Source organism: Pristiophorus japonicus, chromosome 19, assembly GCF_044704955.1.
Source record: "Pristiophorus japonicus isolate sPriJap1 chromosome 19, sPriJap1.hap1, whole genome shotgun sequence".
NCBI lineage: Eukaryota > Metazoa > Chordata > Chondrichthyes > Pristiophoridae > Pristiophorus > Pristiophorus japonicus.
In genome coordinates this window covers 60602602-60628986 of record NC_091995.1, presented here as the reverse complement: position 1 = coordinate 60628986, position 26385 = coordinate 60602602, and the positions used below count along the sequence as shown (strand labels likewise).

The following is a 26385-nucleotide window of genomic DNA, read 5'->3' as shown; positions in this document are numbered from 1 at the left end:
GTGTGTAACACGGGGGCCCAGTGTGATCGGACAGTGTGTAACCCGGGGGCCCAGTGAGATCAGACAGTGTGTAATCCGGGGGCCCAGTGAGATCAGACAGTGTGTAACCCGGGGGCCAAGTGAGATCAGACAGTGCGTAACCCGGGGCCCAGAGAGATCAGACAGTGTGTAACCAGGGGAGGATGGGCCCAGTGAGATCAGAAAGTGTGTAATACGAGGGGGAGGGCCCAGTGAGATCAGACAGTGTATAATCCGGGGGCCCAGCGAGATCAAGCAGTGTGTATCGCAGGGTGGATGGGCCCAGTGAGATCAGACAGTGTGTAACCCGGGGGCCCAGTGAGATCAGACAGTGTGTCACCTGGGGCCCAGTGAGATCAGACAGTGTGTCACCTGGGGGCCAAGTGAGGTCAGACAGTGTGTAACCCGGGTGCCCAGTGAGATCAGACAGTGTGTAACCCGGGGCCCAGTGAGGTCAGTCAGTGTGTAACCCGGGGCCCAGTGAGGTCAGACAGTGTGTAACCCGGGTGCCCAGCGAGATCAGACAGTGTGTCATCCGGGGGCCAAGTGAGATCAGCCAGAGTCTAAACCGGTGGCCAAGTGAGATCAGACAGTATGTAACCCGGAGACCCAGTGAGATCAGACAGTATGTAACCTGGGGAGGATTGGCCTAGTGGGATCAGACAGTGTGTAACTCAGGGGCCGAGTGAGATCAGACAGTGTGTAACCCGGGGATGATGGGCCCAGTAAGATCAGACAGTGTGTAACCCGGGGCCCAGTGAGATCAGACAGTGTGTAACCCGGGGGCCCAGTGAAAGCAGACAGTGCATAACTGGGGGGGGGCCCAGTGAAAGCAGACAGTCTGTAACTCGGGGGCCCAGTGAGGTCAGACAGTGTGTAATCAAGGGAGGATTGGCCCAGTGAGATCAGACAGTGTGTAATACGAGGGGGAGGGCCCAGTGAGATCAGACAGTGTGTAACCCGAGGGCCCAGTGAGATCAGACAGTGTGTAACACGAGTGCCCAGTGAGATCAGACAGTGTGTAACCTGGGGGCCCATTGAGATCAGGCAGTGTGTAACCCGGGGAGGATGGGCCCAGTGAGATCAGACAGTGTGTAACCCGGGAATGATTGGCTCAGTGAGATCAGACAGTGTGTAATCCCGAGGGCCCATTGAGACCAGACTGTGCAACCCAGGGCCCCAGTGAGATCAGACAGTGTGAAACCCGGAGGGCCAGTGAGACCAGACAGTGTGCAACCCGGTGGCCCAGTGAGATCGGACAGTGTGCAACCCGGGGGCCCAGTGAGATGAGACAGTGTGTAACATTGGGCCCAGTGAGATCAGACAGTGTGTAACCCGGGGCCCAGTGAGATCAGACAGCGTGTAACCCGGGAGAACAGTGGGATCAGACAGTGTGTAACCCGGGGTCCCAGTGAGATCAGACAGTGTATAACCCGGGAGCCCAGTGAGATCAGACAGTGTATAATGGGCGGGCCCAGTCAAAGCAAACAGTGTGTAATCCGGGGTCCCAGTGAGATCAGACAGTGTGTAACCCGGGATCCCAGTGAGATCAGACAGTGTATAACCCGGGGGCCCAGTGAGATCAGACAGTGTGTAACCCGGGGGCCCAGTGAGATCGGACAGTGTGTAACATTGGGCCTAGTTAGATCAGTCAGTGTGTAACCCGGGGAGAATGGGCCAGTGATATCAGACAGTGTGTATCCCGGGGGCCCAGTGAGATCAGACAGTGTGTAACCCAAGTCCCAGTACGATCAGACAGTCTGTATCCCGGTGAGCATGGGCCCAATGAGATCAGACAGTGTGTAACCCAGGGGCCCAGTGAGGTCGGACAGTGTGTAACCCGGGTGGATGTCCCGAGTGAGATCAGACAGAGTGTAACCCGGGAATGATTGGCCCAGTGAGATCAGACAGTGTGTAATCCCGGGGGCCCATTGAGACCAGACTATGCAACCCGGGGGCCCAGTGAGATCAGACAGTGTGAAACCCGGAGGGCCAGTGAGATCAGACAGTGTGTAACCCGGGGAGGATGGGCTCAGTGAGATCAGACAGTGTGTAACACGGGGGCCCAGTGAGATCAGACAGTGTGTAACCCGGGGAGGATGGGCTCAGTGAGATCAGACAGTATGTAATCTGGGGGACCAGTGAGATTAAATAGTGTGTAATCCAGTGGCCCAGTGAGATCAGACTGTGTGTAACCCGGGGAGGATGGGCTCAGTGTGATCCGACAGTGTGTAACACGGGGGCCCAGTGTGATCGGACAGTGTGTAACCCTGGGGCCCAGTGTGTTCAGACAGTGTGTAACCCGGGGAGGATGGGCACAGTGTGATCGGACAGTGTGTAACATGGGGGCCCAGTGTGATCGGACAGTGTGTAACCCGGGGGCCCGGTGAGATCAGACAGTGTGTAACCCGGGGGCCCAGTGAAATCAGACAGTGAGTAACCCGGGGGCCCAGTGGGATCAGACAGTGCGTAACCCGGGGCCCAGAGAGATCAGACAGTGTGTAACCAGGGTAGGATGGGCCCAGTGAGATCAGAAAGTGTGTAATACGAGGGGGAGGGCCCAGTGAGATCAGCCAGTGTGTAACCTGGGTGCCCAGTGAGATCAGGCAGTGTGTAACCCGGGGGCCCAATGAGATCAGGCAGTGTGTAACCCGGGGGCCCAGTGAGATCAGGCAGTGTGTAACCGGGCGACGCAGTGAGATCGGACAGTGTGTATCCTGGGGGCCCAGTGAGTTCAGACATTGTGTAACCCGGGGGCCCAGTGAGATCAGACAGTGTGTAACCCGGGGGCCCAGTGAGTTCAGACATTGTGTAACCCGGGGGCTCAGTGAGATCAGACAGTGTGTAACCCGGGGGCCCAGTGAGATCAGACATTGTGTAACCCGGGGGCCCAGTGAGATCAGACATTGTGTAACCCGAGGGCCCACTGAGATCAGACAGTGTGTAACGCGGGGTCCCACTGAGATCAGACAGTGTGTAACCCGGGGGCGCAGTGAGATCAGACAGTGTGTAACCTGGAGCCCAGTCATATCAGACAGTGTATAACCCGGGGGCCCTGTGAGATCAGACAGTGTGTAACGCTCTGTGGATGGGCCCACTGAGATCAGGCAGTGAGTAAGCCAGAGAGGATGGGCCCACTGAGACCAGAAAGTGTGTAATATGAGTGGGATGGCCCAGTGAGATCAGACAGTGTGTAATCCGGGGGCTATTTGAGATCAGGCAGTGTGTAACCCGGGGGACCAGTGAGATCAAGCAGTGTGCAACCTGGGGAGGATGGTCCCACTGAGATCAAGCAGTGTTTAACCTGGGGAGGATGGTCCCACTGAGATCAGACAGTGTGTAACCCAGGGTCCCACTGAGATCAGACAGTGTCTAACCCGGGGGCCCAGTGAGATCAGACAGTGTCTAACCCGGGGAGGATGGGCCCAGTGAGATCAGACAGTGTGTAACCCAGGGCCCAGTGAGATCAGACAGTGTCTGACCCGGGGGCCCAGTGAGATCAGACAGTGTGTAACCCGGGGGCCCAGTGAGATCAGACAGTGTGTAACCCGGGGGCCCAGTGAGATCAGGCAGTGTGTAACCGGGCGACGCAGTGAGATCAGACAGTGTGTAACGCGGGGTCCCACTGAGATCAGACAGTGTGTAACCCGGGGGCGCAGTGAGATCAGGCAGTGTGTAACCTGGGGAGGATGGGCCCAGTGAGATCAGACAGTGTGTAACCAGGGGCCCAGTCATATCAGACAGTGTATAACCCGGGGGCCCTGTGAGATCAGACAGTGTGTAACGCACTGTGGATGGGCCCACTGAGATCAGGCAGTGAGTAAGCCAGGAAGGATGGGCCCACTGAGACCAGAAAGTGTGTAACCCAGGGTCCCACTGAGATCAGACAGTGTGTAACCCGGGGTCCCACTGAGATCAGACAGTGTGTAACCCGGGGGCCCAGTGAGATCAGACAGTGTCTAACCCGGGGGCCCAGTGAGATCAGACAGTGTCTAACCCAGGGAGGATGGGCCCAGTGAGATCAGACAGTGTGTAACCCAGGGCCCAGTGAGATCAGACAATGTCTGACCCGGGGGCCCAGTGAGATCAGACAGTGTGTAACCCGGGGGCCCAGTGAGATCAGACAGCGTGTAACCCAGGGAACCAGTGAAAGCAGACAGTGTATAACTGGGGGGGCCCAGTGAAAGCATACAGTGTGTGACCCCGGGGCCCAGTGAGATCAGTCAGTGTGTAACCCGGGGGCCGAGTGAGTTCAGACAGTGTGTAAACCGGGGGCCCAGTGAGATCAGACAGTGTGTAAGCCGGGGAGGATGGGCCCAGTGAGATGAGACAATGTGTAACCCGGGGGCCCAGTGAGTTCAGACAGTGTGTAAGCCGGGGAGGATGGGCCCAGTGAGATGAGACAATGTGTAACCCGGGGGCCGATTGAGATCAGACACTATGTAACCCTGGGAGGATGGGCCCAGTGAGATCAGACAGTGTGTAATCCAGGGGCCCATTGTGATCAGGCAGTGTGTCACCCGGAGGCCCAGTGAGATCAAGCAGTGTGTAACGCAGGGTGGATGGGCCCAGTGAGATTAGACAGTGTATAACCCAGGGGATCTGTGAGATGAGACAGTGTGTAACCCGGGGACCCACTGAGATCAGGCAGTGTGTAACCCGGAGGCCCAGTGCGATCAGACAGTGTGTAACTCAGGGGCCCAGTGAAATCAGACAGTGTGTAACCCGGAGGCCAGTGAGATCAGACAGCGTGTAACCTGGGGTCCCACTGAGATCAGGCAGTGTGTAACCCGGGTGCCCAATGAGATCAGACAGTGTGTAACCCGGGGGCCCAGTAATATCAGGCAGTGTGTACCCGGGGTCGATGGGCCCAGTGAGAATAGACAGTGTGTAACCCCGAGGTCCAAGTGAGATCAGAAAGTGTGTAACCCGGGATCCCAGTGAGATCAGACAGTGTGTAACCCGGGATCCCAGTGAGATCAGACAGTGTGTAACCTGGGATCCCAGTGAGAACAGACAGCAACCCAGGTGCCCAGTAAGATCAGACAAAGTGTAACCTGGGGGACCAGTGAGATCACACAGTTTGTAACGCAGGGTGGATGGGCCCAGTAAGTTCGGACAGTGTGTAACCCGGAGAGGATTGGCCCAGGGATATCAGACAGTGTGTGACCCGGATGCCCAGTGAGATCTGTCACTGTGTAACGCGGGGGCCCAGTGAGATCGGACAGTGTGTAACCCGGGGGCCCAGTGAGATCGGACAGTGTGTCACCCGGAGGTCAGTGAGATCAGACAGCGTGTAACCCGGGGTCCCAGTGAGATCAGACAGTGTGTAATCGGGTGCCCAGTGAGATCAGACAGTGTGAAACCCGGGGGCCCAGTGAGATCAGACAGTTTGTAACGCAGGGTAGATGGGCCCAGTGAGATCAGACAGTGTGTAACCCGGGGGTCCAGTGAGATCAGACAGTGTGTAACCCGAGGGCCCAGTCAGATCATGCAGCGTGTAACCCAGGGCCCAGAGAGATCAGACAGTAAACTCGGAAGGATGGACCCAGTGAGATCAGACAGTGTGTAACCCCGGGGGCCCATTGAGACCAGACTGTGTAACCTGGGGGCCCAGTGAGTTCCGACAGTGTTTTACCCGGGGAGGATGGGCCCAGTGAGATCAGACAGTGTGTAACCCCGGTGGCCCAATGAGATCAGACAGTGTGTAACCCGGGGGCCCACTGAGATCAGAAAGTGTGTAATACGAGGGGGATGGCCCACTGAGATCAGACAGTGTGTAATCCAGGGGCCCCATTGAGATCAGGCAGTGTGTGACCCGGGGGACCAGTGAGATCAAGCAGTGTGCAACCTGGGGAGGATGATCCTGTAAATGTAGATTCTTTTCTCTCAATCTGGTTCAGTGAAATTACTGAGTCGAATACCGATTGTGCTTTCAACAAAGCAGTCTTTGTTCACCGGCCGGCGAGACTTATCAGACAGAAGGTATACTCTCTCGATAGAGCGTACACACTTCCAACTGATAAGCGAAGTTACATCGTAAAGCGACAACAGTTATACATTTTTGAAAATAGATAACAAGATACAATTAGATTGACATTCTAATTCAGCTTATCCCTTTTGATTCTTCCTTTTCTTTGTCCACTCATTAGTCAATATCTATATGGGCTGTTTCTACGAAAGCTCAGGCATTGCCTCTAAATATTACAACTTTACTGGCGTGGCTTACTAACTGAAACCTTGCAATTCTGCTAATTGTGCTGATGTTGTATTTCCATATATCCATTTCATGTTACAATTTATATTGGCAGGATTAGTAGCTTAAAACCTTGAGAAAGCCTGTTAATTGTGCTGATGTTGTATTATTTGCAATCTGACATTCTCTTAGTTATTTTTCCATGGCTTATACATTTTCATATATCTAGTTCACTTTACTGTCTTTAATTCCATATATCCCGTTCACATATCCACATTCCCTCTTTTTATCATTCTATGATAACATTTATGATCATTCTAAGAGTATTGCATTCATCCGTTCACACTCCATTTCCAGAATCATATTATTGTTGAATAGTTCTTTAGTAAATGTAGATTCTTTAGTTTGTTGGATCATAACCCAGGAGCCCTTGACCACAAGAGGGTTTGCTAACCTTGCCATCATTACTTTACAGCAGAGGTTAAGGCAACCAACAATCAGACAACAGGTAATTATTACTACGATGAGAACAATTGCCCCATGCATTAGATAAGATCTCCAAGACCCACCTAAAAGCCAATCAGATCTGCTAGGTTCTTTTGCTGGTGTGGATAACTTCTTCACCTCCCTCCTTATGTGATCAGCAAGATTGGTTATGTTTTCTGAACTATCAGGAATGTAAGTGCAACATTCAGATCCTATCAGGGCACACGTTCCCCCTTTCTCAGCTAACAGGTAATCGAGGGCCATTCGGTTTTGTAATGCTACGGTCCTTATTGCTACCATTTCAGCTGTGATACCCTCCAGAGCTTCAGCAGTATTGTTAGCTATCTGTTCCAATATAGTTTCTAAGTTCTGTACTTCGTCCATGAGACGTCTTATCCCGATTGGGAACACCAGGATCCCAAAGAACTTGGCGGCGGGGGTGATGGCTCGCTTATATTGGCTGGAAGCATGTGCTTCCGCCAGGGTACGTACTTGTCACACAAATGGCACCGCATATCCCATATAGCAGGACCCTGTCCATCGCCTGTGCAACCAAGGATATGCCTTATGACCGCACACGAAATACGTGCCGTTAAAGGCTGCTTTCTGATATATTGCCTCCGGGTCCCAGGACTGGGCCCACAAACTTCTACCTGCGTTATTCGGATCGTGAGAGTGGATGGTGACTCGTGCACCTGTGGTGAGGTTGAGACTGTGTGGGCAATTGCTGTACCCTACGATATGTCCCTTGTTACTGGTGTCGTTTCGAATTAGACATATGTCCCCTGTTGGCCCCCCAATCCCTGAGATATTGGTCAGAGCTATGAATGGGGGTTCCTTTTCACGGTTGTAGGTTGGTTGATATCCTCCCTGGAATGTCTGACTAATGGGATCTCCAAGACTCTCCCACTTGGTGACCTCCCCGTGTTTGTTCAGGTGGTAACGGTATGATACTCCTCCTGGTCTCCGTGATCCCTCTTTTGACCCGTCTTTCATCATTCGTACTTGTATTGGCCCCCCTCCTCTTATTATAGTTTGGCTCTGAATCCATCTGACAGTCTCAGTTAGGGTCAGTGGAACGGTGCGCAAAGAAATTCACCCTTTGGAATGTATAGGGATATGTGAACACACCCAGCATCTAGAAAAGTGCCCTTTTTGCGGATAAACATAAGACATATACAAAAAGGTGTTTACATGGAGCTCTCGTCTTTGTCTCCCCTCCCATGCGCCAAAACTGCCATATATCAACACTATTATACAGACTGTGGCAAACAGACATGGTTTCATCTTAAAGCTCAGAATTTCGCTGATTAAAAAAAGTTCGGTTCTCCCGTCTCTCTTCTCAGGTCACCATCGGTGTAGCTGGCTGTCTATCACTACGGGTAAAAGTTCAAACTGGCCCACATTACAATTAGGATGTCAACTGCCTTGTTCAGCTATGGAGAAGAGGAAATCTGGAACAGAAACAGGAATTAGAATAACCAGTAAAATAGGTTTGTTAAAGGGTGGTGAGCTTGCAGTGGTGCAGGTGAACCCAGGCATTTTTCCCCTCAACCTTAGCTGCAGTAGGGGTAGTGAGTAACACCTGAAAAGGCCCCTCCCATCGCGGCTCCAATCCCTTTCAAATCCATTTCTTAATCAAGACATACTTCCCTGGGACCACGAGGGATGATTCGGGTAAGACTGGGAGGTCAAGGTGAGCCCCTCGAACCTGGTTGTGGGCTACTTGCAGAGCCTGAGTTAAGGAAATAATGTATGTGGTCATCTCCTCAGTCATGTGGTGGAACTGGACAGTGGAGGGGACATTCTGATTCCAGGGGGTTCTTAGGGGTTTACCATAAATGACTTCAGCGGGGGTCAGCCTGGTCTTACCAGTCGGAGTAGTGCGTATCTGGAATAGGGCTATGGGAGGGAGTTTAAGCCAATTTAGTCCAGTTGATGCTACCAGTTTTGCAAGCTTGGTTTTAAGAGTTTGATTAGCACGTTCAACTAATCCCGCAGCTTGTTGTCGGTAGGCGCAATGCAGTTGCTGGTTAATGTGCATCTGGGAGCAGAATTCTTTGTTAACTTGGCCAATAAAGTGAGGGCCATTATCGGAACTCAGTCGAGCAGGGATATCATATCTAGGAACAATTTCCCTCATTAACACTTTAACAACAGTTTGAGCTTTATTGTCCAGGGTAGGATAAGCTTCGATCCATTTGCTGAATACATCCACTATTACTAGCACATATTTGTAACACTGAACTCTTTGCAACTCAATGTAGTCCAACTGCAAGGTCTCAAAGGGACCTTCTGGTAGGGGCGTCTTACCCCAATCACAGGGGACTCCCTTCCCTGGATTATGCTGTTGGCAAACAAGGCAACGACTACTAGTGTTCTGGGCCAACGCCTGAAGTCTGGGGTGTCACCAAGTAGCCAAAAGCGTATCACTTGTCGCCCTTGCTCCACAATGAGTAGCAAAATGCATACATTCTATAACCCATGAGGCCAACTCGTCAGACATGCAAGTCTGTTCCGCGGGAGTGGTCCAGAGTTTAGAGACATTGTCATAGGTACATCCATAATCTTTCCACAAGAGTTTATCTTTTTCAGGAGCATCCTCCTGTGCTTTAATAACGTCTTGGATGGTTGGCATTGGTTTTTCCAAGGCCAACTTATCCTTTGTAGGGTTTTTAGTTTGACTCATCATTCTAGGCACTACCTTTCGTTGTCCACGAGAGGCCTGTTTGGCCTCTTGGTCAGCACAACGATTCCCTATATCAACCAGAGATTTTCCGGTAGTGTGGGCAGTACATTTGACAATGGCAATGCGCTTGGGGAACATGAGGGCTTGCAACAAATCAGATACTAGCTGTTTATGAGATATCTCATTCCAATTTGAAGTTAGGAATCCCCTATTCTTCCATAATTGTCTGAAATCATGGGCTACTCCAAAGGGATACCCAGAGTCGGTATAGATATTAACCTTGAGGTCTTTAGCCAAGATACAGGCTCGGGTAAGGGCAAATAGTTCAGCTTGTTGGGCGGAATAGGCGGTCTCAAAGGCGGCAGATTCCACGACCTGATTCTCCTGGTTTACGATGGCGTATCCAGAATTTCGTCTGCCTTCTGGGTCAATGGAAGAACTTCCGTCTACATACATATTACAGTCTGGATCTTCCATTGGTACATCAACTAAATCCTCCCTGACTGATGTGGCCTCCTGAATTAAAGATAAACAATCATGACTGGGTTCTTCCTCATCTTGGGAGGGCTCGGTAAGAAAACAGGCCGGATTGATGACAGTACAGTGCCGAAAGGTCAGCCTTGGATTGTTTAGTAGGTAGATCTCATATCTACTTTGCCTGGCCATGGTAAGATGTTGAGTCTGCAGTTGACCCAAGAGGGCAGCTACGGAGTGAGAGGTATATACAACAATATCCTGCTGAAGGGTAAGGTTGGCGGCAGATTGAAGGCTATTGTAGATAGCAGTTAATATTTGAGTACATACGGGGTGTCCCAAGGCAACGGGGTCTATTTTAGAAGAGTAGTATCCCCGTGTTTCTGAGTTAAGACAGCGGTAGCACAATCTTTCATGATCGTACAATACAGTTGAAAGGAACGGTCGTAGAGGGGCCGTCCCAAAACCGGAGCTTGCAGCAGGGCTGTTTTTAGTTCCTTAAAGGCTTGGATGTCTGTGGTTTCTATTTTAAAGCTGCCTTCCTTGGTAGTGTATGGTGTGAGTTGCTTGGTCATCAGGGCAGCATTAGGAATCCAGGATCTACAGTAATTTATCATCCCCAACCACTGCTGCATTTGTCTAGCCGTGCTAGGGACTGAAAACTGGCAGATGGGTTTGATTTGACATGCCTCCAAGGCTCGGTGGGTGCCTGATAAAATGATCCCAAGAAATTTGACTTGAGACTGGCCAATTTTGACCTTTGACGGGGAAACTATGTATCCCAGGGAGGACAAGTAATTCAATAACTGATTAGCATCCTCTCTATTACTTGGTTCATCTGTGCTGGATACCAGTAAATAGTCCACATACTGAATTAAAGTAGATCCCTTAGTCAGCGTGAGAGATTGTAACTGTTTCTGCAGGCACCTTGAGAATAAGGTTGGGGAGTGAATGAACCCTTGGGGAAGTCTAGTCCAGGTATATTGCTGTCCCTGGTAAGCGAAGGCAAATAGGTACTGACTCGCCTGGGCTAGCGGCAAAGCGAAGAAGGCGTGTTGGAGGTCTATTATTGTGAAGATCTTGGCGTCTGCTGGGATTAAAGACAGTATCTGTGCTGGGTTGGGAACCAGAGCATGCAGGGGCTGGACGATAGCATTGATAGCTCGAAGGTCTTGGACTAAACGGTATTCGTTTGGTCTGCCTGGCTTAGGGACTGCCAGTATAGGAGTATTACACGGGGACTGGCATCGGACCAAAATCCCCTGTTCCATTAGCCCCTTAATCAGTCGGTGGATACTCGGTATTGCCTGTGATTTCAGTGGGTACTGTCGGATAGAGGGCCAGTCCACATTGCCCTTCACTGGGATCTCAATCGGATCAATGGGATCAGACAGTGTGTAACCCAGGGCCCAGTGAGATCAGACAGTGTCTGACCCGGGGGCCCAGTGAGATCAGACAGTATATAACCCGGGGACCCAGTGAGATCAGACAGCGTGTAACTCGGGAGCCGAGTCGGATCAGACAGTGTGTAACCCGGGGCCCAGTGAGATCACACAGCATGTAACCCGGGGGCCCAGTGAAAGCAGACAGTGTATAACTGGGGGGGCCCAGTGAGATCAGTCAGTGTGTGACCCGGGGGCCCAGTGAGATCAATCAGTGTGCAACCCGGGGGCCCAGTGAGATCGGACAGTGTGTAAGCCGGGGAGGATGGGCCCAGTGAGATCAGACAGTGTGTAACCCGGGGGCCGATTGAGATCAGACACTATGTAACCCGGGGAGGAAGGGCCCAGTGAGATCAGACAGTGTGTAATACGAGGGGGAGGGCCCAGTGAGATCAGACAGTGTGTAATCCGGAGGCCCATTGTGATCAGGCAGTGTGTCACCCGGAGGCCCAGTGAGATCAAGCAGTATGTAAAGCAGGGTGGATCGGCCCAGTGAGATTAGACAGTGTATAACCCAGGGGATCTGTGAGATTAGACAGTGTGTAACCCGGGGACCCACTGAGATCAGGCAGTGTGTAACCCGGGGACCCAGTGAAATCAGACAGTGTGTAACTCGGGGGCCCAGTGAGATCAGACAGTGTGTAACCCGGGGGCCCAGTGAGATCAGACAGTGTGTAACCCGCGTGCCCAATGAGATCAGACAGTGTGTAACCCGGGGGCCCAGTAATATCAGGCAGTGTGTAACCCGGGTTCGATGGGCCCAGTGAGATCAGACAGTGTGTAACCCCGAGGTCCAAGTGAGAATATAAATTCCTGGATTCTTTTACCTCAATCTGGTTCAGTAAAATTACTGAGTCGAATACCTCTTGTGCTTTGAACAAAGCAGTCTTTATTACCGGCCAGTAAGACCTATCAGACAGAAGATATACCCTCTGGATAGAGCGTACGCACTCCCTACGGATAGGTGAAGTTACATCGTAAAGCGTTAACAGTTATACAGTTTTGAAATCAGATAACAAAATACAAATGGATTGACAGTCTAACTCAGCCACTCATTAGTCAATCTATATGAGATGTTTTTCTTGAAAGCTCAAGCATTGCCTCTAAATGTTTCAATCTAATGGTGTGACTATTAACTGAGACCTTGCAATTCTGCAGATGTATTTCATGTTACAATTAGATGTTATTGGCAGGAGTAGTGAATTGAAACCTTGAGACAGACTGTTAGCTATGCTGATGTTGCACTATTTACAATCTGACATTCTCCCAGCTATTCTTCCATGGCTTATACATTTTCATATATCCCGTTTACCTTACTGATGGGCCCAGTGAGATCATACGGTGTGTAACCCAGGGGCCCAGTGAGATCAGGCAGTGTGTAACCCAGGGCCCAGTGAGATCAGACAGTAAACTAGGGAGGATGGGCCCAGTGAGCTCAGACAGTGTGTAACCCGGGAATGATTGCCCAGTGAGATCAGACAGTGTGTAACCCAGGGGCTCAGTGAGATCAGACAGTGTGTAACCCGAGGGCCCAGTGAGATCAGACAGTAACCCGGGTGCCTAGTGAGATCAGACAAAGTGTAACCTGGGGGACCAGTGAGATCACACAGTTTGTAACGCAGGGTGGATGGGCCCAGTAAGTTTGGACAGTGTGTAACCCGGAGAGGATTGGCCCAGAGATATCAGACAGTGTGTGACCCGGAGGCCCAGTGAGATCAGTCACTGTGTAACCCGGGGGCCCAATGAGATCGGACAGTGTGTAACCCGGGGGCCCAGTGAGATCGGACAGTGTATCACCCGGAGGCCAGTGAGATCAGACAGCGTGTAACCTGGGGTCCCAGTGAGATCAGACAGTTTGTAACCCGGGTGCCCAATGAGATCAGACAGTGTGTAACCCGGGTGCCCAATGAGATCAGACTGTGTGTAACCGGGTGCCCAGTGAGATCAGACAGTATGAAACCCGGGGGCCCAGTGAGATCAGACAGTTTGTAACGCAGGGTAGATGGGCCCAGTGAGATCAGACAGTGTGTAACCCGGGGGCCCAGTGAGATCAGACAGTGTGTAACCCGAGGGCCCAGTCAGATCATGCAGCGTGTAACCCAGGGCCCAGAGAGATCAGACAGTAAGCTAGGGAGGATGGGCCCAGTGAGATCAGACAGTGTGTAATCCGGGAATGATTGCCGAGTGAGATCAGACAGTGTGTAACCCCGGGGGCCATTGAGACCAGACTGTGTAACCTGGGGGCCCAGTGAGTTCTGACAGTGTTTTACCCGGGGAGGATGGGCCCAGTGAGCTCAGACAGTGTGTAACCCCGGGGGCCCATTGAGATCAGACAGTGTGTCACCCGGGGACCCAGTGAAATCAGACAGTGTGTAATCCGGGCGCCCAGTGAGATCAGACTGTGTGTAACCCGGGGAGGATGGGCCAAGTGAGATCAGACAGTGTGTAACCCGGGGGCCCAGTGGAATCAGACAGTGTGCAACCTGGGGGCCCAGTGAGATCAGACAGTGTGTAACCCCAGGGGCCCATTGAGATCAGGCAGTGTGTAGGACATTCTGAAATGGGAGGGAGAACAGCCAGTTGTCGTGGTGCACATTGGTACCAACGACATAGGTAAAAAAAGGGATGAGGTCCTACGAAACGAATTTAAGGAGCTAGGAGCTAAATTAAAAAGTAGGACCTCAAAAGTAGTAATCTCGGGATTGCTACCAGTGCCACATGCTAGTCAGAGTAGGAATCGCAGGATAGCGCAGATGAATACGTGGCTTGAGCATTGGTGCAGCAGGGAGGGATTCAAATTCCTGGGGCATTGGAACGGTTCTGGGGGAGGTGGGACCAATACAAACCGGACAGTCTGCACCTGGGCAGGACCGGAACCAATGTCCTAGGGGGAGTGTTTGCTAGTGCTGTTGGGGAGGAGTTAAACTAATATGGCAGGGGGATGGGAACCAATGCAGGGAGACAGAGGGAGACAAAAAGGAGGCAAAAGCAAAAGACAGAAAGGAGATGAGGAAAAGTGGAGTGCAGAGAAACCCAAGGCAAAGAACAAAAAGGGCCACTGTACAGCAAAATTCTAAAAGGACAAAGGGTGTTAAAAAAACAAGCCTGAAGGCTTTGTGTCTTAATGCAAGGAGTATCCGCAATAAGGTGGATGAATTAACTGTGCAAATTGATGTTAACAAATATGATGTGATTGGGATTACGGAGACGTGGCTCCAGGATGATCAGGGCTGGGAACTCAACATCCAGGGGTATTCAACATTCAGGAAGGATAGAATAAAAGGAAAAGGAGGTGGGGTAGCATTGCTGGTTAAAGAGGAGATTAATGCAATAGTTAGGAAAGACATTAGCTTGGATGATGTGGAATCTATATGGGTAGAGCTGCAGAACACCAAAGGGCAAAAAACGTTAGTGGGAGTTTTGTACAGATCTCCAAACAGTAGTAGTGATGTTGGGGAGGGCATCAAACAGGAAATTAGGGGTGCGTGCAATAAAGGTGCAGCAGTTATAATGGGTGACTTTAATATGCACATAGATTGGGCGAGCCAAACTGGAAGCAATACGGTGGAGGAGGATTTCCTGGAGTGCATAAGGGATGGTTTTCGAGACCAATACATCGAGGAACCAACTAGGGGGGAAGCCATCTTAGACTGGGTGTTGTGTAATGAGAGAGGATTAATTAGCAATCTAATTGTGCGAGGCCCCTTGGGGAAGAGTGACCATAATATGGTGGAATTCTGCATTAGGATGGAGAATGAAACAGTTAATTCAGAGACCATGGTCCAGAACTTAAAGAAGGTATGAGGCGTGAATTGACTAGGATAGATTGGCGAATGATACTTAAGGGGTTGACTGTGGATGGGCAATGGCAGACATTTAGAGACCGCATGAATGAATTACAACAATTGTACATTCCTGTCTGGCGTAAAAATAAAAAAGGGAAGGTGGCTCAACCGTGGCTATCAAGGGAAATCAGGGATCGTATTAAAGCCAAGGAAGTGGCACACAAATTGGCCAGAAATAGCAGCGAACCCGGGGACTGGGAGAAATGTAGAACTCAGCAGAGGAGGACAAAGGGTTTGATTAGGGCAGGGAAAATGGAGTACGAGAAGAAGCTTGCAGGGAACATTAAGGCGGATTGCAAAAGTTTCTACAGGTATGTAAAGAGAAAAAGGTAAGTGAAGACAAACGTAGGTCCCCTGCAGTCAGAATCAGGGGAAGTCATAACAGGGAACAAAAAAATGGCAGACCAATTGAACAAGTACTTTGGTTCGGTATTCACGAAGGAGGACACAAACAACCTTCCGGATATAAAAGGGGTCAGAGGGTCTAGTAAAGAGGAGAAACTAAGGGAAATCTTTATGAGTCGGGAAATTGTGTTGGGGAAATTGATGGGATTGAAGGCCGATAAATCCCCAGGGCCTGATGGACTGCATCCCAGAGTACTTAAGGAGGTGGCCTTGGAAATAGCGGATGCATTGACAGTCATTTTCCATCATTCCATTGACTCTGGATCAGTTCCTATCGAGTGGAGGGTAGCCAATGTAACCCCACTTTTTAAAAAAGGAGCGAGAGAAAACAGGGAATTATAGACCGGTCAGCCTGACCTCAGTAGTGGGTAAAATGATGCAATCAATTATTAAGGATTTCATAACAGCGCATTTGGAAAATGGTGACATGATAGGTCCAAGTCAGCATGGATTTGTGAAAGGGAAATCATGCTTGACAAATCTTCTGGAATTTTTTGAGGATGTTTCCAGTAGAGTGGACAAGGGAGAACCAGTTGATGTGGTATATTTGGACTTTCAGAAGGCTTTCGACAAGGTCCCACACAAGAGATTAATGTGCAAAGTTAAAGCACATGGGATTGGGGGTAGTGTGCTGACGTGGATTGAGAACTGGTTGTCAGACAGGAAGCAAAGAGTAGGAGTAAATGGGTACTTTTCAGAATGGCAGGCAGTGACTAGTGGGGTACAGCAAGGTTCTGTGCTGGGGCCCCAGCTGTTTACATTGTACATTAATGATTTAGACGAGAGGATTAAATGTAGTATCTCCAAATTTGCGGATGACACTAAGTTAGGTGGCAGTGTGAGCTGCGAGGAGGATGCTATGAGGCTGCAGAGTGACTTGGATAGGTTAGGTGAGTGGGCAAATGAATGGCAGATGAAGTATAATGTGGATAAATGTGAGATTATCCACTTTGGTGGTAAAAACAGAGAGACAGACTATTATCTGAATGGTGACAGATTAGGAAAAGGGAAGGTGCAACGAGACCTGGGTGTCATGGTACATCAGTCATTGAAGGTTGGAATGCAGGTACAGCAGGCGGTTAAGAAAGCAAATGGCATGTTGACCTTCATAGCGAGGGGATTTGAGTACAGGGGCAGGGAGGTGTTGCTACAGTTGTACAGGGCCTTGGTGAGGCCACACCTGGAGTATTGTGTACAGTTTTGGTCTCCTAACTTGAGGAAGGACATTCTTGCTATTGAGGGAGTGCAGCGAAGATTCACCAGACTGATTCCCGGGATGGTGGGACTGACCTATCAAGAAAGACTGGATCAACTGGGCTTGTATTCACTGGAGTTCAGAAGAGTGAGAGGGGACCTCATAGAAACGTTTAAAATTCTGACGGGTTTAGACAGGTTAGATGCCCAGAATGTTCCCAATGTTGGGGAAGTCCAGAACCAGGGGTCACAGTGTAAGGATAAGGGGTAAGCCATTTAGGACCGAGATGAGGAGAAACTTCTTCACCCTGAGAGTGGTGAACCTGTGGAATTCTCTACCACAGAAAGTAGTTGAGGCCAATTCACTAAATATATTCAAAAGGGAGTTGGATGAAGTCCTTACTACTTGGGGGATCAAGGGGTATGGCGAGAAAGCAGGAAGGGGGTACTGAAGTTTCATGTTCAGCCATGAACTCATTGAATGGCGGTGAAGGCTAGAAGGGCCGAATGGCCTGCTCCTGCACCTATTTTCTATGTTTCTATGTTTCTATGTAACCCGGCGGCCCACTGAGATCAGAAAGTGTCTAATACGAGGGGGATGGCCCAGTGAGATCAGACAGTGGGTAATCCGGGGGCTCATTGAAATCAGGCAGTGTGTAACCCGGGGGACCAGTGAGATCAAGCAGTGTGCAACCTGGGGAGGATGGTCCTACTGAGATCAAGCAGTGTGTAACCTGGGGAGGATGGTCCCACTGAGATCAGACAGTGTGTAACCCAGGGTCCCACTGAGATCAGACAGTGTGTAACCTGGGGGCCCACTGAGATCAGAAAGTGTGTAATACGAGGGGGATGGCCCAGTGAGATCAGACAATGTGTAATCCGGGTGCCCATTGAGATCAGGCAGTGTGTAACCTGGGGGACTAGTGAGATCAAGCAGTGTGTAAGCCGGGGGCCCAGTGAGATCAGACAGTGTCTAACCCGGGGGCCCAGTGAGATCAGACAGTGTCTAACCCGGGGAGGATGGGCCCAGTGAGATCAGACAGTGTGTAACCCAGGGCCCAGTGAGATCAGACAGTGTCTGACCCGGGGCCCCAATGAGATCAAACAGTGTGTAACCCGGGGGCCCAGTGAGATCAGACAGTGTGTAACCCGGGGGCCCAGTGAGATCAGACAGCGTGTAACCCGGGGGACCAGTGAAAGCAGACAGTGTATAACTGGAGGGGGCCCAGTGAGATCAGTCAGCGTGTGACCCGGGGGCCCAGTGAGATCAGTCAGTGTGTAACCCGAGGGCCCAGTGAGATCGGACAGTGTATAAGCCAGGGGCCCAGTGAGATCAGTCCGTGTGTAACCCGGGGGCCGAATGAGTTCAGACAGTGTGTAACCCGGGGGCCCAGTGAGATCAGACAGTGTGTAAGCTGGGGAGGATGGGCCCAGTGAGATCAGACAGTGTGTAACCCAGGAGCCCAGTGAGTTCAGACAGTGTGCAAGCCGGGGAGGATGGGCCCAGTGAGATAAGACAGTGTGTAACCCCGGGGGCCCATTGAGATCAGACTGTGTGTAACCCGGGGGCCCAGTGAGATCAGACAGTGTGTAACCCGGGCGCCCAGTGAGATCAGACAGTGTCTAACCCGGGGAGGATGGGCCAAGTGAGATCAGACAGTGTGTAACCCGGGGGCCCAGTGGGATCAGACAGTGTGTAACCTAGGGGCCCAGTGAGATCAGACAGTGTGTAACCCCGGGGTCCCATTGAGATCAGAAAGTGTGTAATACGAGGGGGATGGCCCAGTGAGATCAGACAGTGTGTAATCCGGGTGCCCATTGAGATCAGGCAGTGTGTAACCCGCGGGCCGATTGAGATCAGACACGTTGTAACTCGGGGAGGATGGGCCCAGTGAGATCAGACAGTGTGTAATACGAGGGGGAGGGCCCAGTGAGATCAGACAGTTTGTAATCCGGGGACCCATTGTGATCAGGCAGTGTGTCACCCGGAGGCTTAGTGAGATCAAGCAGTGTGAGATTAGACATTGTATAACCCAGGGGATATGTGAGATTAGACCGTGTGTAACCCGGGGACCCACTGAGATCAGGCAGTGTGTAACCCGGGGGCCCAGTGAGACCAGACAGTGTGTAACTTGGGGGCCCAGTGAGATCAGACAGTGTGTAACCCGGGGACCCAGTGAGATCAGGCAGTGTGTAACCCGGGGGCCCAGTGAGATCAGGCAGAGGGTAACCTGAGGATGATGGGGCCAGTGAGATTGTACAGTGTGTAACCCGGGGGGACACTGATATGTCAGTGTGTAACCTGGGGACCCAGTGAGATCAGACAGTGTGTAACCCGGTGGCCCAGTGAGATCAGACAGTGTGTAACCCAGGGGCCCAGTGAGATCAGATAGTGTGTAAACCTGGCGTCTAGGAAGATCACCAAGTGTGCAACCTTGTGGCCCAGTAAGATAAGACAGTGTGTTTCCCGGGATCCCAGTGAGATCAGACAGTAACCCGGGTGCCCAGTAAGATCAGGCAAAGTGTAACCTGGGGGCCCATTGAGACCAGACTGTGTAACCTGGGGGCCCAGTGAGTTCCGACAGTGTTTTACCCGGGGAGAATGGGCCCAGTGAGCTCAGACAGTGTGTAACCCCGGGGGCCCATTGAGATCAGACAGTGTGTAACCCGGGGGCCGATTGAGATCAGACGCTATGTAACCCGGGGAGGATGGGCCCAGTGAGATCAGACAGTGTGTAATACGAGGGGGAGGGCCCAGTGAGATCAGACAGTGTGTAATCCGGGGGCCCATTGTGATCAGGCAGTGTGTAACCCGGGGGCCCAGTGAGATCGGACAGTGTGTCACCAGGAGGCCAGTGATATCAGACAGCGTGTAACCCGGGGTCCCAGTGAGATCAGACAGTGTGCAACCCGGTTGCCCAAAGAAATCAGACAGTGTGTAACCCGGGTGCCCAATGAGATCAGTCTGTGTGGAACCGAGTGCCCAGTGAGATCAGACAGTGTGTAACTCAGGGGCCCAGTGAGATCAGACAGTGTGTATACTAGGGAGGATGGGCCCAGTGAGATCAGACAGTGTGTAACCCGGGAAAGATTGCCCAGTGAGATCAGACAGTGTGTAACCCCGGGGGCCTATTGAGACCAGACTGTGTAAGCTGGGGGCCCAATGAGTTCCGACAGTGTTTTACCCGGGGAGGATGGGCCCAGTGAGCTCAGACAGTGTGTAACCCCGGGGGCCCATTGAGATCAGACAGTGTGTAACCCCGGGGCCGATTGAGATCAGACACTATGTAACCCGGGGAGGATGGGCCCAGTGAGATCAGACAGTGTGTAATACGAGGGGGAGGGCCCAGTGAGATCAGACAGTGTGTAATTCGGGCGCCCATTGTGATCAGGCAGTGTGTAACCCGGGGGCCCAGTGAGATCGGACAGTGTGTCACCAGGAGGCCAGTGATATCAGACAGCGTGTAACCTGGGGTCCCAGTGAGATCAGACAGTGTGTAACCCGGTTGCCCAAAGAAATCAGACAGTGTGTAACCCGGGTGCCCAATGACATCAGTCTGTGTGGAACCGGGTGCCCAGTGAGATCAGACAGTGTGTAACTCAGGGGCCCAGTGAGATCAGACAGTGTGTAAACTAGGGAGGATGGGCCCAATGAGATCAGACAGTGTGTAACCCGGGAATGATTGCCCAGTGAGATCGGACAGTGTGTAACCCCGGGGGCCCATTGAGACCAGACTGTGTAACCTGGGGGCCCAGTGAGTTCCGACAGTATTTTACCCGGGGAGGATGGGCCCAGTGATCTCAGACAGTGTGTAACCCCGGGGGCCCATTGAGATCAGACAGTATGTAACCTAGTGGCCCAATGACATCAGACTGTATATAACCCCGGGGCCCACTGAGATCAGACAGTGTGTAACCCGGGGGCCCACTGAGATCAGAAAGTGTGTAATACGAGGGGGATGGCCCAGTGAGATCAGACAGTGTGTAACCCGGGGGACCAGTGAGATCAAGCAGTGTGCAACCTGGGGAGGATGGTCGCACTGAGATCAAGCAGTGTGTAACCTGGGGAGAATGGACCCACTGAGATCAGACAGTGTGTAATCCGGGGGCCCAGTGAGATCAGACAGTGTGTAACTCGGGGGCCCAGTGAGATCAGACAGTGTGTAAGCCGGGGAGAATGGGCCCAGTGAGATCAGACAATGTGTAACCCGAGGGCCCAGTGAGTTCAGACAGTGTGTAAGCCGGGGAGGATGGGCCCAGTGAGATGAGACAATGTAAAACCCGGGGGCCCAATGAGATCGGACAGTGTATAAGCCAGGGGCACAGTGAGATCAGTCAGTGTGTAACCCGGGGGCCGAGTGAGTTCAGACAGTGTGTAACCCGGGAGCCCAGTGAGATCAGACAGTGTGTAAGTTAGGGAGGATGAGCCCATTGAGATCAGACAGTGTGTAACCCGGGGGCCGATTGAGATCAGACACTATGTAACCCGGGGAGGATGGGCCCAGTGAGATGAGACAATATGTAACCTGGGGGCCCAGTGAGATCGGACAGTGTGTACCCCGGGGTCCAGTGATTTCAGGCAGTGTGTAACCCGGGGGCCCAGTGAGATCAGACAGTGTGTAAGCCGGGGAGGATGGGCCCATTGAGATCAGACAGTGTGTAACCCGGGGGCCGATTGAGATCAGACACTATGTAACCCGGGGAGGATGGGCCCAGTGAGATCAGACAGTGTGTAACACGAGGGGCAGGGCCCAGTGAGATCAGGCAGTGTGTAACCCGGGGACCCAGTGAGATCAGGCAGTGTGTAACGCGGGGGACCAGTGAGATCAGGCAGTGTGTAACCTGAGGATGACGGGGCCAGTGAGATTGGACAGTGTGTAACCCGGGGGCCCACTGATATCAATCAGTGTGTAACCCGGGGACCCAGTGAGATCAGACAGTGTGTAACCCGGGGGCCCAGTGAGATCAGAAAGTGTGTAACCCAGGGAGGATGGGCACAGTGAGATCAGACAGTGTGTAACCCAGGGGCCCAGTGAGATCAGATAGTGTGTAAACCTGGGGTCTAGGAAGATCACCAAGTGTGCAACCTTGCGGCCCAGTGAGATTAGACAGTGTGTTTCCCGGGATCCCAGTGAGATCAGACAGTAACCCGGGTGCCCAGTAAGATCAGACAAAGTGTAACCTGGGTGACCAGTGAGATCACACAGTTTGTAACGCAGGGTGGATGGGCCCAGTGAGATCGGACAGTGTGTAACCCGGAGAGGATTGCCCCAGGGATATCAGACAGTGTGTGACCCGGAGGCCCAGTGAGATCAGTCACTGTGTAACCCGGGGACCCAGTGAGATCGGACAGTGTGTAACCCCGGGGGCCCATTGAGACCAGACTGTGTAACCTGGGGGCCCAGTGAGTTCTGACAGTGTTTCACCCGGGGAGGATGGGCCCAGTGAGCTCAGACAGTGTGTAACCCCGGGGGCCCATTGAGATCAGACAGTGTGTAACCCGGGGGCCGATTGAGATCAGACACTATGTAACCCGGGGAGGATGGGCCCAGTGAGGTCTGACAGTGTGTAATACGAGGGGCAGGGCCCAGTGAGATCAGACAGTGTGTAACCCAGGAACCCAGTGAGATCAGGCAGTGTGCAATGCGGGGGCCCAGTGAGATCAGGCAGTGTGTAACCTGAGGATGATGGGGCCAGTGAGATCGGACAGTGTGTAACCCGGGGGCCCACTGATATCAGTCAGTGTGTAACCCGGGGACCCAGTGAGATCAGACAGTGTGTAACCCGGGGGCCCAGTGAGATCAGACAGGATGTAACCCAGGGAGGATGGGCCCAGTGAGATCATGCAGCGTGTAACCCGGGGGCCCAGTGAGCTCAGACAGTGTGTAACCCAGGGGCCCAGTGAGATCAGATAGTGTGTTTCCCGGGATCCCAGTGAGATCAGTCTGTGTGGAAGCGGGTGCCCAGTGAGATCAGACAGTGTGTAACTCAGGGGCCCAGTGAGATCAGACAGTGTGTAAACTAGGAAGGATGGGCCCAGTGAGATCAGACAGTGTGTAACCCGGGAATGATTGCCCAGTGAGATCGAACAGTGTGTAACCCCGGGGGCCCATTGAGACCAGACTGTGTAACCTGGGGGCCCAGTGAATTCCGACAGTGTTTTACCCGGGGAGGATGGGCCCAGTGAGCTCAGACAGTGTGTAACCCCGGGGGCCCATTGAGATCAGACAGTGTGTAACCCGGGGGCCCATTGAGATCAGACAGTGTCTAAGCCGGGGGCCGATTGAGATCAGACACTAAGTAACCCGGGGAGGATGGGCCCAGTGAGATCAGACAGTGTGTACTACGAGGGGGAGGGCCCAGTGAGATCAGACAGTGTGTAATCTGGGGGCCCATTGTGATCAGGCAGTGTGTAACCCGGGGGCCCAGTGAGATCGGACAGTGTGTCACCAGGAGGCCAGTGATATCAGACAGCGTGTAACCCGGGGGCCCAGTGAGATCAGACAGTGTGTAACCCGGGTGCCCAGTGAGATCAGACAGTGTGTAACCCGGGGATGATGGGCCAAGTGAGATCAGACTGTGTGTAACCCGGGGGCCCAGTGGGATCAGACAGTGTGTAACCTGGGGGCCCAGTGAGATCAGACAGTGTGTAACCCCGGGGGCCCATTGAGATCAGAAAGTGTGTAACCCGGGGGACCAGTGAGATCAGACAGTGTGTAAGCCGGGGAGGATGGGCCCAGTGAGATGAGACAATATGTAACCTGGGGGCCCAGTGAGATCGGACAGTGTGTAACCCGGGGTCCAGTGAGTTCAGGCAGTGTGTAACCCGGGGGCCCAGTGAGATCAGACAGTGTGTAAGCTGGGGAGGATGGGCCCATTGAGATCAGACAGTGTGTAACCCGGGGGCCGATTGAGATCAGACACTATGTAACCCGGGGAGGATGGGCCCACTGAGATCAGACAGTGTGTAACACGAGGGGCAGGGCCCAGTGAGATCAGACAGTGTGTAACCCGGGGACCCAGTGAGATCAGGCAGCGTGTAACGCGGGGGACCAGTGAGATCAGGCAGTGTGTAACCTGAGGATGATGGGGCCAGTGAGATTGGACAGTGTGTAACCCGGGGGCCCACTTATATCAATCAGTGTGTAACCCGGGGACCCAGTGAGATCAGACAGTGTGTAACCCGGGGGCCCAGTGAGATCAGAAAGTGTGTAACCCAGGGAGGATGGGCACAGTGAGATCAGACAGTGTGTAACCCAGGGGCCCAGTGAGATCAGATAGTGTGTAAACCTGGGGTCTAGGAAGATCACCAAGTGTGCAACCTTGCGGCCCAGTGAGATTAGACAGTGTGTTTCCCGGGATCCCAGTGAGATCAGACAGTAACCCGGGTGCCCAGTAAGATCAGACAAAGTGTAACCTGGGTGACCAGTGAGATCACACAGTTTGTAACGCAGGATGGATGGGCCCAGTAAGATCGGACAGTGTGTAACCCGGAGAAGATTGCCCCAGGGATATCAGACAGTGTATGACCCGGAGGCCCAGTGAGATCAGTCACTGTGTAACCTGGGGGCCCATTGAGACCAGACTGTGTAACCTGGGGGCCCAGTGAGTTCTGACAGTGTTTTACCCGGGGAGGATGGGCCCAGTGAGCTCAGACAGTGTGTAACCCCGGGGGCCCATTGAGATCAGACAGTGTGTAACCCGGGGGCCGATTGAGATCAGACACTATGTAACCCGGGGAGGATGGGCCAAGTGAGATCAGACAGTGTGTAACCCGGGGGCCCAGTGGGATCAGACAGTGTGTAACCTGGGGGCCAGTGAGATCAGATAGTGTGTAAACCTGGGGTCTAGGAAGATCACCAAGTGTGCAACCTTGCGGCCCAGTGAGATTAGACAGTGTGTTTCCCGGGATCCCAGTGAGATCAGACAGTAACCCGGGTGCCCAGTAAGATCAGACAAAGTGTAACCTGGGAGACCAGTGAGATCACACAGTTTGTAACGCAGGGTGGATGGGCCCAGTGAGATCGGACAGTGTGTAACCCGAAGAGGATTATCCCAGGGATATCAGACAGTGTGTGAGCCGGAGGCACAGTGAGATCAGTCACTGTGTAACCCGGGGGCCCAGTGAGATCGGACACTGTGTAACCCGGGGGCCCAGTGAGATCAGACAGTGTGTCACCAGGAGGCCAGTGATATCAGACAGCGTGTAACCCGGGGTCCCAGTGAGATCAGACAGTGTGTAACCCGGATGCCCAATGAAATCAGACAGTGTGTAACCCGGGTGCCTAATGAGATCAGTCTGTGTGGAACCGGGTGCCCAGTGAGATCAGGCAGTGTGTAACTCAGGGGCCCAGTGAGATCAGACAGTGTGTAAACTAGGGAATGATTGCCCAGTGAGATCGGACAGTGTGTAAACTAGGGAGGATGGGCCCAGTGAGATCAGACAGTGTGTAACCCGGGAATGATTGCCCAGTGAGATCGGACAGTGTGTAACCCCGGGGGCCCATTGAGACCAGACTGTGTAACCTGGGGGCCCAGTGAGTTCCGACAGTGTTTTACCCGGGGAGGATAGGCCCAGTGAGCTCAGACAGTGTGTAAACCCGGAGGCCCATTGAGATCAGACAGTGTCTAAGCCGGGGGCCGATTGAGATCAGACACTATGTAACCCGGGGAGGATGGGCCCAATGAGATCAGACAGTGTGTACTACGAGGGGGAGGGCCCAGTGAGATCAGACAGTGTGTAATCTGGGGGCCCATTGTGATCAGGCAGTGTGTAACCCGGGGGCCCAGTGAGATCGGACAGTGTGTCACCAGGAGGCCAGTGATATCAGACAGCGTGTAACCCGGGGGCCCAGTGAGATCAGACAGTGTGTAACCCGGGTGCCCAATGAGATCAGTCTGTGTGGAACCGGGTGCCCAGTGACATCAGACAGTGTGTAACTCAGGGGCCCAGTGAGATCAGACAGTGTGTAAACTAGGGAGGATGGGCCCAGTGAGATCAGACAGTGTGTAAGCCGGGAATGATTGCCCAGTGAGATCGGACAGTGTGTAACCCCGGGGGCCCATTGAGACCAGACTGTGTAACCTGGGGGCTCAGTGAGTTCCGACAGTGTTTTACCCGGGGAGGATGGGCCCAGTGAGCTCAGACAGTGTGTAACCCCGGGGGCCCATTGAGATCAGACAGTGTGTAACCCGGGGGCCCAGTGAGATCAGACAGTGTGTCACCCGGGGACCCAGTGAGATCAGACAGTGTGTAACCCGGGCACCCAGTGAGATCAGACTGTGTGTAACCCGGGGAGGATGGGCCAAGTGAGATCAGACAGTGTGTAACCCGGGGGCCCAGTGGGATCAGACAGTGTGTAACCTGGGGGCCAGTGAGATCAGATAGTGTGTAAACCTGGGGTCTAGGAAGATCACCAAGTGTGCAACCTTGCGTACCAGTGAGATTAGACAGTGTGTTTCCCGGGATCCCAGTGAGATCAGACAGTAACCCGGGTGCCCAGTAAGATCAGACAAAGTGTAACCTGGGAGACCAGTGAGATCACACAGTTTGTAACGCAGGGTGGATGGGCCCAGTGAGATCGGACAGTGTGTAACCCGAAGAGGATTATCCCAGGGATATCAGACAGTGTGTGA

At 52.5% G+C, this 26385-nt stretch overlaps 1 long non-coding RNA gene across 1 annotated transcript in view; it reads left to right on the top strand.

Moving 5' to 3' along the window:
• The window catches only part of LOC139229905 (uncharacterized), a 247167-nt gene that overhangs the window by 69293 nt on the left and 151489 nt on the right, over positions 1-26385 (top strand). The window contains exon 4 of the long non-coding RNA XR_011587852.1: positions 6690-6722. This is a non-coding gene — a long non-coding RNA (uncharacterized lncRNA). The remainder of the gene's footprint in view (positions 1-6689; positions 6723-26385) is intronic.